Below are 17,558 nucleotides of genomic sequence, written 5' to 3' on the forward strand. Positions count from 1 at the left end.
CAGAAAGAATTGTTGAGACTTGCTGCAGTTTACTAAGGACTTGCAATGAGAAAAGAATTAGCGATATCTGTAGCTCTTTGTACAGGATTAATATTACAGAAAGAATTTTCGAGACTTGCAGCAGTTTACTTAGGTTAGGTTTATCTCTCTGTTATTTAAATTCGTCTTTAGCTATTTTCGGAATTACAATATCTAAAGATACAGGAATATGAAAGAATTATTAAACTCTCCGTCCGATCGATCGATCGTCCAAGGGTATCCGTGTCGAGCAAACGAAAGAAAATAACAGGGATTGTTTAATATTGAAACTCGCGGCGAGACGGTATTCTAAAAATTAAATCCGGACTCCGTAATGAACTACCTTGAGCAGCAGCTCGCCAGATCGATATCCTCGAAGCGTTTTTGCCGCGGAAACCACTCCCCCGCAATAAAATATATTCGCTCACTCTTTTAATGTAACCAAACAAGACTCGAAGCAAAGGAGAACAAGAAACAGCATTACAAAGAACGCTGAATCTTTTTACCGATGGAGACACGTTCTTTCTGGCGTCGTTTGGGACTTGGCGTCCCTCAAGAGACATTCAATGTCTCGTACAGTGGATCTCAACCGATGTTTTGCTAGATTTCGAGGTTTTCTTTAAAAATGTATCGGTTCTGTTCGTTAAAAGTCCCATTAATCGAGTTTCCTTTCTTTCTGTTTCAGGTTCGTAGAGTTTCTTGTTCAAGAGTGCCCCAGGCGGACGTCTCTCGATCGCAGTCGTCGATGGGTGACATTTCTGTAAAACAGACGCATTCTAAGGGTATGCAAATCGAATTTTACGAGAAAGGAGGGAAACGAATTAGATTTCTCCTCCTCTTCTCCTCTCTCTCTCTTTTTTTTTTTTATCTAACACAATCGTCTTTCCTTCGATTAAAAAGTTTCATCGCTCAGATTCGTTACAGAACAATGGCCGAGACACGATTAAATTCTCGCCAACACGTGAATTCGATGTATCAAAAAGATACATCTCTCTAGTTTCCCCTCCGTTCTCGAAATGGGTCAGGCAACTTTACATAAGCTCGATAAGTCGAGGAACCTAACTCATTGTCGCGTTAAAAATTTCAGTGAACACGGTGAACAGATAGAATTCATCTCGGAAATAAGGTCGTGTTCTCGAATAATAATAAATCCGGCGTAATAAAACACTCGGGCGATTCGGTTCCCTCAGCTTCTTCAAAAAGGAGCAAAGACGGTAACACGAAATCCTGTTTCTTCCACGTGAAACGTTCCGGCTCTGAAAATAGAAATTACGAACTAGAGACACGATTTGATTTTTTACAATGACTCACAAAATTACTCCGTCGGAAGAAAATGGAAGGAATAAATAATGAATAAATAATGAATAAAAATAAATAAACTAATCAGTCAGTAAAGAGTGTAAAAGTTCCGAAATTTATTATTTTTCTTTGGAGAAAATCCTTGTTTCATTCGTTTTTCTTACATTTTCGACTGACCGAATAGTTCTGTGACTCACTGTATATTTTAGAATGGTATCGTTTTATAGGATTACTCGGCGAAGAGATAAACGGCCAATGATACGTGTCCCTCGTTATCAATGTTTATCAATATTTCGTTACATAATTTCTTCGTAAGTCAAAAAGAACTCGCGTTGGAAGTTTTATTGGCTTTAAACGCTCGTTATTTGACGATCGGTCCGCGCGACAAGCGATTCGTTCGTGTTTATTACTTAACGTACCACGGAATACACAATACGTGCCACAATTGAACGGGCGATGCGTCATAAAATTCTGATTCGATTACGCTTGGGGACTTTCTCTCGGTGGCCGATCGCTCGACTCCGTAACGCCGCATAAAGAATTTATTAAATCGTCATCGAACTGGATACGCCAATAGCGGAAAAGGGAAACGATTTCATCGCGAGGCCCCGAAGTTTAACCTTCGCGGAGTATCAAAATCGGATCACCGCTGACGATATCCATTGTTCCCTGCTCCTAAGGCTGTTACACCGTTCAACCGGAAAGTTTTCTTCCGTAAATCCAAACGTCCCTTTTTCGCCGGATTCTCCTTGTAAATTCCTTCGAAGGGAATTTCCGATTCTTTCCGATTTTTATTATCTCTTATATCTCAATTTTAAAAAGGAAACGTAATTCGCGTAAAGCCGGAATAGTCTTGGCGAAAGATATTCCGTTCGCTGATTTTGTTCTTTTTATTATAATTTCATCCCGTATTTAATTCGCTATTATTATAGATACTTTGAGGACCGTGATTCTATGAAATATAAATAATACTATTTATCGAAGTTAAGTGAAAATGTATCGAGCTTTCGAATATCGATACTATTTAATTTATGAATGACATTATCGAATAATGGATGTACGAATGGTTCTTGGTAATGGAAAAAGTATTAATTTAATGTACGACGGTTCCGATACTTGAAAGTGTAATCTCGTTTCGCGAAAATATTCGGGTCCCAGCGAGTGGACTTATTATTCGCTGCACGTTCAATGGGACACTTAACCCTTTTATATTCAAATTACTTTGCTTGTACGGGGCTGGGGGGACGGTTTTTCTTGCTATACGTTGACGCAGAGTACGATACGAGCCTTTTTCTCTTCTTAGATGTCACGAGAGTTCGTTAAAAAAAATTTTATACCCGTTCCACTCTTGTTCAAATTTAATCTACCCCATTCTTGAAACCGGATATATTTTCACTTAATTCTAATAAATGGTATTATTTATATTTTGTATATTTTATTATTTATACAATAACAGTCATCATAGTACCATAATAATAGCGAATTAAATACGGGATAAAATGAGAATAAAAAGGACAAAAGCACCGGAGCTTTCATGAATTAAATATCCAGTTAAATGATATAATTTGTTGTGTTTCTCAACCGTAGCGTTATTAAACAAAGGATTAGCGAATTTACGGTAATAAAATGGCTCGAATTTAACGAAAGCAGGAAGCCAGAGCTTGCGTCGCATAAAAGTGCCCGACGTTGTTGGCTGAAATTTAATCACCGATCGATGCGCCAATAAAACAGGAAATTAACTGTCACAAACAAGGAGGGATAGTTGTGTGCGCGATAATTTATAGTCGATTGGATTGCAATTTTAGAAACCGAGCGGTTACGAATAATTAGAGAAACAATTAACGCGGCTGTCCGACCGTGCTTCGTTTCATGAGTGATTTACCTCTCGGTTTTTTTTTTTTTTTTTTTTTTATTTAATACCATCCCGCGATTTTATAAATGGAGAAATATTCGGTGAAACCGAAAACGGTATTGCAAAAAGTTTTAATCAACGATGCCAATCGATAATAATTAGAAATATGCCGGTTACGTAGACTATTTCGTTGTTCCATTACGAATACCATTCTTGCATCTTACACAGTGACAAGTCCCTAGCAAATGACTGCAAGTCTCAAAAATTCTTTCCGCGATCCCAAGCTTGCACAAATATCCCGAATTATTTTACCACTGCAAGTCCCCGAAATTCGTTCATCGTTCCAAGGTTCTGTTAACAAATCCTAAGACTAACTAAAAATGAGATTTATTCTCTTCTTTAACAAGACATCGTTACGCGGTATATTCTTCTATTATCAACGAATCGTCGGCCGCGTTTCTGCAGCGTTGTAAAATTTTTCACGGGGGAAACGACGGTAACGATCGTCTATTTACCGCGGTACGCGAAACAGTTGTATCGTTGCAAACAGAGAAATACGAGAGCCGCGAGTGGACAATGGCGTTGATTAGATAATCGAGTATTTATTACGACGATCAAAATAACACACGGTCGGTCAGCAACTGGCATAATGCACCTGGAAACGCGGCGATTCGCGAGTCGACGGGAAGTGGAAAAATCTTCGATGCCGGCGGACAGTGATTTATCGTGTCTCCGTTCACGCGGTTATCGTTGCACAGAGAACCCGCGACGTTAATACACGCGCGCACGGCGCGTCATCGGCACATAATGCGTGTCCATTTGTACGCGCGGCCTGAAACGAGGCGTAAAGGTAACCGTAGACGAGATATCTGTTTCCACGCTCGTAAACATGCTAATTATCCGCGGGAGTTATGCTTGGGAGTGGATTCTATTCGACATAATTTCGCCGCATCGAAATATGGTTGCCTAAGATTTGGAAACTACCGATGGATAGATAGAAGAAATAAAAATTGGAACAAGTAGTTGACTCGTCGATTTACCAGGGACTTGCAATGATAAAAGAACAAGCGAGGCTTGTATCGATTTCTCCAAGGCTTGCGATACGGGACGAATTTTTGAGACTTGCAACGATTTACCAGAGACTTGCAATGGTAGAAGAATTCATCGAATCAATTACGCAGCAAGGAAATTGCTATTCTATTCCAACAAAAAATTTCACCTGTTTCTGGAAGAACGCACACATCGACACGCGTGATTTCTTTTTCACGTTTACTTCCGAAGATCGTCGGTCTGCCGCTGCAGTTCGGAGGCACCCGCTAATTAATAGCTCCATCCGACGGGACTTTAACGACTGAAACCGTTTGAAACACCGCGACAGGATGTAATCGAGAAGAAGCGACAAGCCTCCGGTCCCCTACGCGTTTACATTGTTCGAGCTACTTACTTATTTACCATGTGAAATTACAAAAGAGCCGAGAAAGAGTGCTCGAGAAACCTCAGGAACCTAACGGACAAGAGGAAAATGAAACAGGAACGGAAGCGGGAAAACCCGATGAAAGGAACTGCGAGGCGCAAAGAAACTGCCAAGGGCACAACTAGAGAAACGCCAGGGCGGCTGAAGATGGAGCCAAAGACGGAAACAAGGGCGGGAATTGAGAGGAAAAAGGACTGCATGAAAGGCGTGCGGGTACAATGGGGATTCCGATATCGGAGTTTTCATCATTTGTGATTCATTATCGTTTCTCATTTCGTTCCTGGCTGAGTTTTTTTTCTCCATCCGATTAACATTTCTCGCGCTTTCTCGTACCGTGTAAATCCCAGCCTTGATCAAAGTCAATGGAGAAGTAATTCTTAGTACCTGCGACAGTTTACTTAGGACTTGCAATGGTAAACGAATAAACGAGACTTTGACCTTTATCTTCCTATGCAGGAAGAATTGTTGAGACTTTCAACGATTTACCAGAAGTTTCCAACGGTAACAAATTTGATAGAATATAATCTTCCTTTGAAGATAGAAATGGTAAAACAATCATTGGGAATTGATGCCTTTCTCGCGTAAGCCATCGTCGCGGATTCATCGTAAATCTTGAAGTGAATCTGTTACGAGATTAACTCTACGCTATTCTCCAAGGAATAAAAAGCGTGATACATAGCGTGGAGTGCAATTACCAATCGAGTGTTTTCCTATTTGGTTCTAGATAAAATTGCAGATTTACGACCGACGGTAATTCACTTTTCGTAGCGTATGATTTATTTGCAATTAGCAGGTTGCTTTGTGTGCCGAGGAACGGAGAGAAAACCGTATCGTGTCAAGGGCATACACAGCGAGCGATGTATTTATTAATACCAGTAGTTCTGCCGCTCCGGCTTGTTGCTAATAGATTTAAATTGGATACCATTAAATTACTCTCACCTCTTGTATATATATATAGATCATGCCACTCCGGTGTGCTCGATCTACAGATTATTTAACACTTTGCACTGTAATTGTTTTCTAAGTTTCTTCTCTTCTAGTTTGTTCTGATTTCATTTTTCTGGTTCCGATATCGCATGTTATTTAAAGTTTAATGTTTTTTATAAAGAACGTTACTATCATCACGCTGAAAAGTATACGAGCCTCTAAAGGTCTCAAGAATCGTAGGTTAATTTACGCAAGAGCTTATTAAAATTACAAGGTCAGCTATTATTCCACCAATATTTATACCGCAACGCGTGAATTTAAATCTTACGTCGAATAATAGCATCGTTACGATTTTCTTTGGAATCGCAAGTCCCGTTAATTCGCTCGTAACATCACTGGTAAAGTTGCCCTGTACGGCCGTCGATTAATTTAGACAAAGAGTCATTGAATGCAAGCGATCGTTACTTGTATTCAAATGTAAAGTGAGCGCTGTTGCATGCAACGAAGCTCGTGCTCACTGAGAGATCTTCAGGTTGACACCTCGGCATTAGTGTGTCAACAGAGGTCCGATAAGGCAAACTGCAATTGCGTCACCTCGCGTCGAGAATTTCTAAAGGTTTTTCAACAAATTTCCATTCCCAGTCGTCTTGACTTCTTTCACAAGAATTTATCCACAGGAATGGATGATAGCACTTTTCGTTAAGAAGCTAAAGTAATTAATTTCGGAAGTACGGCTAGAATAAAAATAAATATGGACAGGATTCGTGAATATGGCGAGATCAACAAAATTAAACGCTACGACAAATGTTAAATTATTAAATCTCGATGCTCTCGAAGCCAAATTTTCACGGCATAGAAATGTTTACAAGTCTCACAAGAAATTTTTCGCAAGACGACGCGTTGAATGCTTTTGGTTTACTATTTACGGTTTACGGAAAGTGCCAATCGTAACGTTTAATTATCAGAATTGATTCGTTGAACCCGTGGCTTGGTTGAAAGCAAATCGAATCACGGTGTCGCGATTCGCGATCAATTTAATGATGCGGGACTGCGTTTCAGAGATAAAATTCGGTTGTCGTGATAAGAGCGCGGACTGGTAAACTCGTCGGATTTCATTGTTCCCTAGTGGACGTCGGTAAGGGGGGAATAAATCCTTTTGCTGGCGGCGGGCCGATTGAAAAAAAGAATAGAGAGAGAGAGAGAGAGAGAGAGAGAGAGAGAGAGAGAGAGAGAGAGCGAGAGCGAGAGCGAGAGCGAGAGCGAGAGCGAGAGGGAGAGAGAGAGGGGGGGAGAGGGAGAGAGAGAGGGAGAGAGGGGGAGAGGGAGAGAGAGAAGCAATTATCCGGGATAGCGAAATTCCGCGTTGCGTTAATCCGCGGTGGCGATATCACGCTCTTATTGCGTTAAAAAAAGGTTTGCTCTCTTTGTTTAGAAGGGATACGACGACGAACAAAGCACACGATTGTTTCCTGTAATTATCGAACACTTGAGATACCGAAACGAAGGGAGTCAACAATTTTTAGGAACTCGTAACAGGAAGTAAAATAAACATTTGTCGGACTTGCAATCTTGCTATTTCTGTTCAGTAAACGCGATTCGAGCGTTACTTGTTCGCGTGCGACATTATGAATTACACGATGCAAGAACGCTCGAATGATAACGCCCAGGTGTTCTGACGTTTGAGAAACGATTACGGGTAAAAAAGAAAGCGTAATATCCTTAAATTTGTTACCTTATCTCACAACTGAAAACACTTATGTTTCCACGTCTAAAAAGGAGTCGACTAATACGTAATGTATATTGCATGGAATACAGCACGTTTCGACGTATCGTAATTCCATCGATAGGCGCTTTTAGACATTCCGCCACGGCAAGTCCTTGGTAGATTACCGCAAGTCTGAAAAATTATTCCTTCGTTGGCAGCGTCGAATAAAAACCGCGCGTTTCTCGTCAATTTTTTTTTTTTTTTTTTTTTTATACCGTTGCAAGTCCCAAGTAAGTAAGAGTAAATTATCTCGTCTTTGCATTTCGTAATGGCATATTAAAGCGACCTCCGATTCAACGCAGGCGAATAAATGTTTCGATGAAATCGGTTCGCTCTAAATGCATCTGCAGTATTCGGAATTATGCGCGAACACGCGTGCAACGCGGTGATGAATAGTAACCACGTATAAATACGTCCGGTCGATAAAGTTGCTCGATAACTATAATCTGTCGAAATTCGAAATAACCGAGCATCCAAACCGAACTATTCCTGCTATTCCACGTCCGCCCAGCGTTCGTGTAATTGAAGAAGGAACATTCGCAGCAAATAATAACGGGTATTGCTTGTTTCCCTCGGATCCGTGCGCTATGGAAATGCGACCGATGGAAACGATATCTGGCTTATTGGAATTTACGTAACGCGCGGCCAAAGATGCCACGAGACGAAAAAATTAACTCGTTTCGATTCAAAATGCTACACGAATACGGATAAATATCCAAGGTCTCTCGTTCTACATTGAAAAATACTTTAACGAGTTTGTTCGTACTTTGTCGAATAAAGGAATAAACATGAAGCAATAAAACGGTCGGTAAATACAGTCGAACAGATATTCGTATTCTTTATGTCTGTTAAATAAAATTTGTCTTTACCTCGTGGAGGATATTCTGCATGTTTGCTTTCTTTTGATAAATTAAAAAATATATAGTATAAAATAAAAATTGTTTTGGCTTGTGTGTATTCATTCGAAGCAAATAAAGAATCCATTTAATATTCAATCACCAAGAGATCGATCAAATGATAAGTTTGATGATTCCATATATAAATTTTTCATTACAATTACGTGCATGTGTAAAGTTTATTCGTCCATATGTTTGTATCGAAACATTTATTTTCGAACATCAAACCAGTTATTTCATTTAGACAGACTTCTTAAATAGACAATTGGAGATAAAAGTTTTTAATTTGTACAGATTTTCACGAGTTTTATCCTGACAGCCAACGTGTTGAATATTTCAAGCTCGTAGCCCCGGCTCTTATCGAGGCCAAACGCTTTGATGATGGTAAATGCTGTAGTGTCACACAGTTATTACTTTTACCACGTATCTATTTACAGTTCGCAATCGTGTCCGTATTCCCTCGGCGGCAGGAAATCAAGCATTGCGGGGACACGCGTGCGCAAAACTGTTACTCGAAAATTACAGTGAATTACAGTTAATCGGGTGGCGTGGATCTCGCGCGTTAACGATGAGAGAAAAAAAAAAAAAAAGTAATGTTATTCATGGACGCGGCCCATTAACGGATACCAAAGACGTGTTAATCGATCGTCGTCTGTTTCGAGTGGTTGCCCTATGCTTAGTTTGTTAAATATACCACGTCACCTATTTATCGGTAACAGAGCTTTTTGCTAAAAAACTGAATTTATTAATTCTGAATGAATTCTGAATGAATCCTGAATGATTGATTCGTGAATATAGTCTGATTAGAAGAATAGAGTAGATTAGGTAGTTTTCAAATGTCTTGAGACAAACTTTTAACCATCTGGAGATTTTCACGAGTATTAGCTAGACAACAGTGTCCAAAATTGCATCCCAAACGATAGCACACGAAACAGGAACGAACCGAACGTCGTCATATCTCCGCTTTCAGCTGTAACGAGTAACACAATTAGCGCGAAAGCGTATATTTTTCAATTACCCTCCTTTTCGTAATGGGTTAATTCCTCTGACTGCCTCGGGTCTTGCTAATCTCTGCAGGTTACGCCTTTTTTCTTCTTCTTTTTTATCGACTGGCCTTTCTTTCTTTTTTTTTTTGGGCTTTTTTAGTCGCGCATGCTTCTATACATTCTCGGGCATTTCGCTCCTTCTGCTTCTCCCCCTCCTCCGTCGTTTTTTCGACACGGATATATTTCATTGCCGGCAACAGATTGCGTCCTTGTCCTTCTCCTCGTTTCCGTCTCGCTTGTGCGCGCGCCATTTTTTATTTGCTCTCTTTACCTTCCCCGCGAAGCTACAATACGTGCGTGCATACACGCGTGCACTCGTCCTTTTGCGCCGGAGCGCTAATCTTTGCGTGCTGCGGACAACCTGTAAAAAAAGGAGGAGAAAAACACCGCGGGGGGAACCGCAGTCAATGGAGAATTGGTAAAAAGAGTCGAGCGGAATAAAAAGTGGTAAAGGTGGTAACAGTAGCGAGAGTTATTAGCACCCAGTTGGCTTAACCTCGTAGAGGTATTTTTTAGGGGTTGCAGTCCCAGAACGATGATGACACTCCTTCAAGTGGCCCTCTACGCCGAATTGTATCAACTGTTGATTTTACTATTTTTTGGGTTCGTTCGTTAGAATTATGTAGAGGATTTCAAAGGTCCATGAACAACGAACTAAAAAATAAAATTCAACGAAAGGACGTATGAGTAACTTGTCAAATTTTTTCCTTTACATCGCCGCCAGAGATCCGATTCGAGAGACCGCGAATACACCAACTGCCGAAACGCAAAGGGATTACTGGACCAAAAGGGCGGTTGGTGGAGGGGGGTATTAATCTGTGCAGATCTGGGGTTAAATGAATTTTTTGAAATAATAAAATCAACCGCGATTGATCTCTGTTCAAAGGTTTTGCGAAAAGCAACGAACAATATTGACAAACGATAAGCTACAAAAAGTGCAACGATTTCAAACTGGAAGTGCAATATTTTTGTTGTATCTGTAAACGTTGTCGAATGATTCTTTGTAATTTAAGTACGTTCAAAAAATGATACTTTCGAAGCGAAATAAATATTACGTTTCTCACGCGTAACTACGTAAACGTGTTACCTCGTATGCTCGATAGTTTACGTAAACGAAATTTTTAAGCGATCCGAATATTATCCTGAAAACAGGGAATGCATCCTTAGAAAGGGATGGTAGCTAATTTTCCTAGAGCCGACGCTGCAGAGGTTAGATCACCGTTGAAAAGGGACAGTAGAAATGGTGACTCGTTCGTCGAGTCGATCATTTTCTCGGTAGCTGGAAATCGATCATCAAACGTTACATAGTTTCACGGGTCGTTACAATTATTCGACGTTAATTAAAAGTTCAACTCGGTAGAGAAACATCGCTGCCCGATTCTTTGCACTTTTAACCTTCTTATTTGGGCCTCGAAAATGTAAATCGAAATGTAATTGAATTTTAAAAAGATAACGCGTGAGAAACATAGTATTTATTTCGCTTCGAAGGTATCATTTTTTGAACGTACTTAAATTACAAAGGATCATTCGACAACGTTTACAGATACAACAAAAATATTGCACGTCCAGTTTGAAATTTTTGGTCGAACCGACTGCACTTTTTGTAGCTTATCGTTTGTCAATATTGTTCGTTGCTTTTCGCAAAACCTTTGAACAGAGATCAATCGCGGTTGATTTTATTATTTCAAAAAATTCATTTAACCCCAGATCTGCACAGATTAATACCCCCCTCCACCAACCGCCCTTTTGGTCCAGTAATCCCTTTGCGTTTCGGCAGTTGGTGTATTCGCGGTCTCTCGAATCGGATCTCTCTGGCGGCGATGTAAAGGAAAAAATTTGACAAGTCGTGACAAATTGAAAGGGGCTCGAACCGTGTTGTTGCGTGGAACACAAATATTGTGCCAGCCTCTGGACAAAAGTTTCTCAGACGGCGGTCACGTGCCTCGACTGCGCGACGCCAGATGGCGCTTGGCGTCCGACTGGCAAACAATTGACCACGTTGAACGGTCAATGTGGAATGTGGTGCGAATGCGAGCGCGCGCATGAATATATGCATACAGTGTCACGGTGAACTGAAATTAAGCCGGTTCAGCAGTGTCAGCTTGACAAAAATATAGACGCGTCGCGTAGGGGAGAAGTATCTTCGTGTTATTACTGGCTGGGATTCGTCATTATTACATTATTCCACGAATGCTGATTAAACGCCATTGGAATTTACTCTTGCACATTTAAAAATTGTGCAGAGATCAAAAGTTCGTACTCTTGTCGACTGTAATATAATTTATTCCCTGATATGTCAGGTGTAGAAATTAATCTCGTGTCTCTTCGATATTGTTATTCTTATACGATTACTGTGATTGAAAAGCACTCTCGTAATTTGTTAGAATAATAATAATTAGCAAAAATGTATGGCTACCAATCTGCATTGGTCGTCTACTTAGCACTTGGATCAATTGAATAATTTCAACTTAAATAATCAACCATGTTTCTGACATTATTTACAAATTTTCAATTGAATTCGGTTTTTGCCGTTCGTCTGGAAAAATATCGTCGTAAGTACCATTTTATATAACCAACGTAGTGAATTTAAATTTACATTGAATATTTATAGGTTTCAAAGATGACTCAAAGCCAACAGTCGAAACGTAGTAATAAATAGTTGCTTGTTTTGATGCTGACTAATATAACTCGTTATTTACGTTGTTTCAAATGTTTGCTTCTTCGAATCTCGAAAAACACGGATATGGAAAAATAAGTAAGGGAAAGAAAGAACAAGAACAAAAATTTGTTGAACGGGGACCAATTAGGAGAATAATTTAGTTGTTTACGCTAAGTAAAGTAGCGCTATAAATTTTAGTCCTGTTGTCGTATATAGGATAGAGAATATATATTCGTTGGAGCAAAAAGCTCGATTTATGGTGTCCATAAAATTGCAAAACTATTCGTTCGACGTTCGCGTCCGTGGCCTGTGTGACATTGTCGTTATCGATATCGTTGGAGGGAAAAAGAATCAGGAAGTTTCTCGAGATTTTCATCGTTGTAAAAACGTTACAGAGAATTTACGCGGTATTAACGACACTTTCATGATCCTGTTTCATCGCGGTTTCGCCGATACGTTGATACTGCTGAATTACCAACACTACGACCGCGAATTACCAACACTGGTCGGCCATTATTCCGATAACCAATCAATAGGGGGGACGCGCGCGAGAGAGCCTCGGCCCTCTAACGAATCGTAAAAAGTAATTTCGTTGATGCGCCGCCCGCGATTCTCCATATGTTTCGCGACGATTGAACGGAGTTTCGGTATCAGGAATAGCTCGCAGTTTGTTATGCGAGCGAAGTGGCTGTTGGGAGGATTAATGCGCTAGTTTCCCGGTTCGATTCGCGGCTTAAGCACTTTTCGCTTACTGTCGCGTAGTTTGATTTCGTTTAACACGGGCTGTGGGAAAGATTGATTTATTTCGTTCTTCTGTGGTAGCAAGAATTTATTTTATTAATAAAATTCTTTGATCCATTTTTCTTCGATTTCGAACATATTCCTTTCTTTGCAAAGAAGCGAATAGATCTTTGGTGCCGCGATGATGATGAGCCAAAATGGAATCGGCCCGCACCAAACCATCCTATCCGATCGGTTATCGCTCATCCCGCGCGTTTCCAGTAAATGACACATTCATCGGAGAGCGGAAGGACAAAGCGTGGCGTGGTTGTAAAAGCGATTCACTGGCTGGCGTCTATCTCTGTGTTTGACGTGCGTACGTGCACGTCGCATCGGGCCCCGTTGCAAAACAAATTCGCTCGAACGGTCGATGAAACAAATAATAATCCTGCAAAATAATAGTCCAATGGTTTTCTAGCCGCGAACACGTTCTTGAGTTGATTCGCACTCAAGTATAATACTTCGAGAACTCGAATATCCGTAAATCCGAGCAATAGCAACACCTCTAGCATTGACTCAGTCGGGAGCATAATATTGCGTCTTTATTGCTCATTTTTATCCATCGCGTCTCCTCGCTTCCTGTCCGTGCCAATAATTTTGGAACCTCCTGTATAACGCTTTACGAGACGTGAAAAATGTTAAGTGCACGGGGAATTGACTGCTGCGAATTGAGATCAGCATACAAAGTACAGGCTTAATGGGTAGGGCACGCAAAAGACAGGAAGATCTTTAATGACAGCTGGAAATCTCGTCTCTCGATGTCCGCGGGAACGCACGAGATAGCATCGTCGATATTCCCAATGCCTACGGTTAACTCAATAAACAGGTTTGCGCACGACGATGCAGATCGTTAAGGCACCATTGAAATCTATATCTCATTGTTACTCACCGCGTATGTGTATCCTTCCTCTGGTCTACGTGATCTGAATTCGATCGCGGATGTTATTCAATCAGATGTATCAACGACGCGTCGTTGCACGCGGTTTTTCTTCGGATTCTATCCACCAATTATCTTAAATAAATCAACGGAATAAGTTCTTTTCCCTGCGCGACCAACGCACAAAAAGAATCGCCCGGTACACGAGCCTTTGATCTGTTACATACCACAGCGATGTTTCTTCAACGTTGTTTCGAAATTGTGCTCGAAATTGTGCTCGAAATTTATAATGAATCGATATAACTAGAAGCATTCAGGTCAGCCCAGTAATTACGGACAAATAATAATAATTATTATAGATATGCATACACCTAATAACCATGGAAACAGTCTGTGATAGTTGATAGTAGTTCTAGCGCTGGCAATTAGTCTCGTAATTATCGCGTTACTTTGGTGTTTCGGTGTTCCTTCCGTTTTTCACCCAATTATTAAAATCAAGAAAAGAAGCGTTCGACGCAAGTGTACCTAGACAAATTTGTCTCGAAAGTTTTACAGTTTACGCTATTAGCGTAAAAAATGTAAATAGCGCGCGGCTTGATTCGCATTTACGATCATTATTTTGCATTGTATGCACATCAACGACGCGCTGCGTGCATGCGTGTACTCGAAAAGTTGGCTGAGTGGAACGTATACCGAGTGACACGCTACAACCGAATGCATGATTCATGTGCCAATTATCGTTCACACAGTTAAACAGGTTTAGTACCTCATAGCTGGCGCGCGCGCACACACACACACACACACACGGTGAACAGGTCGAGTGTTGCTCTCTGCTTCTCCATCTTTTTCACCCCCTTGATCGTCTCTTTGTTCAGGATTCGCGTCTATTTGTCTTCTTTACTCTTTTGATCTCTTGTCCCTTTCACTGTTTCACCCGCGTCGCTATCTGTCTCTCTCTGGCCTACGTGTTTTGCCATATCCGTCCCTCGCACCTGTTTATTTTCCTATCTTCTCTATTTGCGCTAGCTTTTCTCCGTATGCATGGACTCCATTAAAATAACCTGCGTCCCCATGCAATTTGAGCACCCTTCTCTAATTCATAGCGCAAACCAATTGGGCATTTACGAAATAACATTAGTTGAAATTTGATCAACGTGTTATTTTATTTGATAATTACTTTCGTATCCGTTCAATCATCGTCTTCTAATTCTTAATTTCTAATCGTATTCGTTAATCTACTTAAGTCGGTAAGTTTGCCGTACTTGTAGCTTCTCCAAATCTGATTCGAAGCTGAAAGAGTCCTAAACGCAATAAAAGTGCTTGTTTGGAGCTCCCTAATACTCGTCCTTATTTTTATGCATGCAAGTCCCCTTACCGATATCTCCCCGTTTGTGATCTACTCATCCTTCTCCATTACACACTGCCCCTCGTTCTCTCAGAACGTCTTTCTCTCTCGCGCGTGCATCTCGTGATTCACTTTTTACGTCCTTGTTCAACTAACTTTCCCCGTTTTCGTTCTACTCGTCCTCCTCGACGTCTCCTTTTCCCTCGCACGTGACTCTATCCGTCCTTTTCTCCATCGCGCGATTCATCCCTGACGTCTTCGTCCAACTTACTCCATTTGTTATGCACTGTCCGTCCTTCTCCGTGACACAGTTTGTCCCTTTCGCTCGTTCCCTCTTTGCATCTTTCTCTTGCGCGCGTTTCACCGCTCCGTCCCTCTCGTTCTCTAATTTATCAAGTCGCGCTGTCGCTCTCTATCATTCATTTTTCGTTCTTGTCTATCCGACGTCGGGCGCCTGTATACGTGTCGCAGTACGCGCAACAATAGATCGCGTACACGACGATGCACTCGGTGAACGACTTGCGCAAAAAAAGCTCTATAAACGGCGTTGCGTGCGTTGGAATATTGGAATCTTTCGTTGTCGATGGTATCTCTCCTTTAAGGCGGTAGCCCCGACGGGAGGAATTCGACGAAGAAAATTACTTTGGGATTTCTGACGATAACTCTTCGCCTTGAATCGCGGAGACATGAATTTTATAGGCGGACTCTACTATTATAGCAAATCGCTCGCTTTATTGTTTATTCAATGACGGAGTCGTCTATTCGCCTCTTGTTTCATGTAAACGCTTCGTCTTGTCGCATGCAGAGGTAGAATTAACGTTACAGCGTCATCCGTCGGTAGGGAATTTTTAGGAACGAAGGATAAAGCGACCCCACGGCAATCTTACTGTCCCACGTTTCTCATATGCGAGCATCATTTTTATTTAAGAGTTACGAGCGGCTAAATCTCGGATGATTCGCAAAATTGCAGGTTGATACTGTCCTGGCTCCGGCTGGACGTGATTTTCTGAAATTACGTTTTGATTCCGGCTTGCAAAATTATTCGAAAAATTCAATGTAATCTTCGTTTAAATATGTCTAGTGTAAAAATAGAATTTTCGAAAACGAGAAATTAAATGTACGAGCTGATAGTCATCGATTTCGGTAAAATTCTTTTTTAATTTGAGTGATAGTTCTGTTGAAATTTGAGCTAAATTTGTTATCGTATCGAGGTTATTATGCGATTCAAAAGGCACTCTGACGGTGTAAAAAAAATTGCCAGGTGCGTTTGAAACGCTGTTGGTTTGAAGGTAGGAGATGAAATTTGAATATCGAGAACCCGTAGGTGCGCCGCTCGATAAATTACGGGCCACCGTGCTACAAACCCGATTGATGTCTGTTGATTTATCGCAACGATAACTTCCGTGACACACTCGCGGGAGAAAGAGATGGCGGATCGCTTTATTATGTATTCGTAGGATATGCCGAGTCCATGCATCGAAGATCAAAGTCAAATAGACGTCCAAAGAGGCGAAGTGTTTTTAGAAATCAGTTTTACGCGCAAACACCAGGGCCAAGTCGCTCGCTGCTGCACGCAATTAAATTATCTCCCAACAAATCGACCGGTCTTCCCTGAAAGTTTCGTCTCGTGGCTGAAACCAGCGCTATCGATCGATGGTTCCCCTTGCTGAATTGTTGTTCGTATGTACAGAAAGTTTGGCGAGGGTAATTACAGTATGCTTTTTCACAGAATACAGGAATATGTGATACTCGCAAAGGTTATAGCTTGATACGATTTATACGCATTGTTCTCTGTTTAATAGAGAAAATTACGTGTTTTCAGTAGAAATAGATAATACAAAATTTGAACCGTGAAAGTTAATGCATTCGTGGCAAATGAAAATAAGAGAACATACTTTCGATTAAGATTGAATCCTTTTTTCGTATCTGTAAATAATATTAAACAAGTAGCTGAACACATCTATCCTAAACTTATATAATTTGCGGCTAAAATGATTTGCCACGGAGTTGCGCGTATTTATTCCCTTCTTTTATTGTAAGCGGTCTCGTCCTTGTGCAAAAGTATCTCGCGATATATCTCGCACAGCAGCAAAATGTAATATAATTTATTTTCCGGGACGAAGCAGGGATCCGTGCAATAAAGTTGGCGATTTATTTTCGCGTGACGCACGATATCCCGATGCTCGAAAACCCGTCGTATTGTTGAAAAATACGAGCACCGTAGGCGATTGTTTACACTTCTATTTACCAGCCTTCTGTCCATCGGATGCTGTATCGGTAACCGATGCATCTGGTACGCTCCCGTACCGACGGTAGATATAATCTATGCGGCTCTTGACCGTTGAAAATGCGACAACCGTAAGTAGAGAATGCAATTTTCCCTTCCATTGATCGGGACAATATAAGTACTCGTCCATCGTTTCTCCGTTCTACGCTGCTTTCGATCTTAATAACGCGCGAAATTCCGAAGCGTTTTCCCAGCGTTGTCGATGAATTTATTTTCACGTGTCGTCGCTGCTGCTGTTAATATCGTGTTATGCATACGACGGCATTCGAGGTTCATTTGAGGTTCATTCTCTAAGAGGGAAACCTGTGGACGTCCGATAGTTTCTTCGGCTGA

At 41.0% G+C, this 17,558-nt stretch overlaps 1 protein-coding gene and 1 long non-coding RNA gene across 3 annotated transcripts in view; both read left to right on the top strand.

The window, feature by feature from the left end:
• The window catches only part of LOC128892849 (uncharacterized), an 8,576-nt gene extending 7,233 nt beyond the window's left edge, over positions 1-1,343 (top strand). Inside the window, exon 2 of the long non-coding RNA XR_008461189.1 lies at positions 704-1,343. This is a non-coding gene — a long non-coding RNA (uncharacterized LOC128892849). The remainder of the gene's footprint in view (positions 1-703) is intronic.
• LOC128892840 (mucin-17-like) overlaps positions 1-17,558 on the top strand; it is a 181,587-nt gene that overhangs the window by 92,838 nt on the left and 71,191 nt on the right. The gene's annotated exons all lie outside the window — the stretch shown is intronic.

The sequence above is a fragment of the Hylaeus anthracinus genome, unplaced genomic scaffold (assembly GCF_026225885.1).
Source record: "Hylaeus anthracinus isolate JK02 unplaced genomic scaffold, UHH_iyHylAnth1.0_haploid 2, whole genome shotgun sequence".
Taxonomy (NCBI): Eukaryota; Metazoa; Arthropoda; class Insecta; order Hymenoptera; family Colletidae; genus Hylaeus; species Hylaeus anthracinus.